The 1827-nt window shown below is 46.0% G+C and overlaps 1 long non-coding RNA gene across 1 annotated transcript; it reads right to left on the bottom strand.

The window, feature by feature from the left end:
• Positions 1 to 996: 996 nt before the first annotated feature.
• LOC121396122 lies at positions 997 to 1539 on the bottom strand. Its single transcript, XR_005962842.1, has 2 exons — positions 1379 to 1539; positions 997 to 1067 (listed from the first exon to the last, which is right to left on the bottom strand). It is a non-coding gene; the product is annotated as an uncharacterized LOC121396122 (long non-coding RNA).
• Between the last annotated feature and the right edge of the window lie 288 nt (positions 1540 to 1827).

Raw genomic sequence — 1827 nt, 5'->3', positions numbered from 1 at the left:
TTCACCATCAGCTCCCTCCTCTTTCTCCTCCACTGCAGCAGATTGCTCCTCCATCGTCTTCTCCTCCACTCCAGGGGCATGATGTTCTTCTGCAGAACCTCCTACTTCCGCTCCCTCTTCTTTCTCCTCCTCTTCAGGAACTTGCTGTTCTTCAGCGGGAGGAGCTGTTTCTTCATTTGTTGGAGCATCCTCTTCTTCTTTATCTTCAGCTCCTTCTTCTTTCTCCTGAGAGGCAAGAGCTTCCTCTTCTGCTGCTCCAGGAGCTTCTTCTTCCTCTGCAGGAGCTTGCTCCTTCATCTTCTCCTCCACTGCAGGGACTTCAGCAGGAGCTCCTTCCGCTTCCTCTTCCTTGTCCTCTGTATCAAGGGCTTCCTCATCTGATGCTGCAGGGGCTCCATCCTCCTCTTCTTCATCTGCAGGACTGTGTGCTTGTTTTTTACTAGGTTTGAAGGGAAGAAAATGTAAAAAAATGGGTCATTGTTGTAATTTGTTTTCAAAGTATTGCAACTACAATTCTGATGACTGGAGGATTAAAATAGCCTTGTACCTAAGAAATATCATTATACCTGCTACATACCTGTCCCTACTGTAACACATTGGGCAGTTACTGAGCTGAGTAAGTTCCATGCTAGACTTCCCCCAGTGATACATGCTGAGATACATGCTATGGTTGTAGGGACCTAAATAAGTTCAAGTCTCTGTGCTATCATTATGGCCAAAAGCACCCGTAGGTACGAGAAAACATCTATATTTTTTTGAATATGTTATGTGCCAGTCAGGGGTGATCCTGGCCCCTCCGCTGCCTGAGGCAGCAGCAGTTGCTGCTGCCCCCCTCCCCCGGAAATTCGCTCTTAAAGTACCAGGAGCAGCATTTTTGCTGCCCCTGGTACCCAGTGGGGTGCTGCTGCCTTAGGCGACAGCCTCAACTTGCCTCATTGGCGGAGCACCCCTGGTGCCAGTAAGTGTAATTGAAAGTGTTAATTGCAAAATACATACCCAGCCGCTTTCTTTAGCTTCAGCTCCCTCAAGAACTCATGGTGAAGCTGGGTCAGATGTTGGTTGATAGTCTGTGAGCGCAGGGGAGGCACAAGGATAGGAGCAAAGGGGAAAGAAAGGAGACAATTAGGATTATGCCTGTATATGTGCTGCTAATAGTACCTTTATATGCTGAGGGCAGTGAGCGTGTGGGATTCCCTGCCGGCAGCTGATGTTGTGATATTGTAATTTTGAGCATCAGCCTTTTCTCATCATTGGGAGAAAAAAAACCAAATTACCCCTTGTGCCGTTGTCCCGATTGCAATAGACCAATCAAAGTTCAGTATCTAGCGGTTAAACACCCAAGAAAAGCATCAGGGACAGTGATCCCAGGGGAACTTACATTCTCCAGCCGCAAATACTCAAGCTGCTTCCTCCGGTTTTGCACTCGAGTTGGATGATCCTGTGGAAGAAGAGAGTCAATGTTAAGCGCTTCTTTGTACCAATGCCATTATTGTGGCCATGTGAACGCTTGTGATAAAACCATTTTTGTTTCTGGTGAAAATGGCACTTGGATGGGTGACTTTAGATGCCCCCAGGGGAGCAGGAGATGCAATGAATAATAATGTTCTAGATTATTATAGAGACTCAAAGTGAATAATAACCTCTCCTATAATAATAATTATACTAGTGACACTTACAGGAGGCAGCTTGGCAGATTTCCTGAGGGCGGCATATTCCCTCTTGATCACTTCCTGTAACATAAAGAAAGAAGCAGCGTGAGATAAGAGCTGGCAATCTAATATCATTTGTTCCCTATTCATCTAAACATCTATTCTGCATTACATACCA

Source organism: Xenopus laevis, chromosome 7S (genome assembly GCF_017654675.1).
Source record: "Xenopus laevis strain J_2021 chromosome 7S, Xenopus_laevis_v10.1, whole genome shotgun sequence".
In the NCBI taxonomy this organism is placed as follows: domain Eukaryota; kingdom Metazoa; phylum Chordata; class Amphibia; order Anura; family Pipidae; genus Xenopus; species Xenopus laevis.
This window is presented reverse-complemented; position numbering and strand designations above follow the sequence as displayed.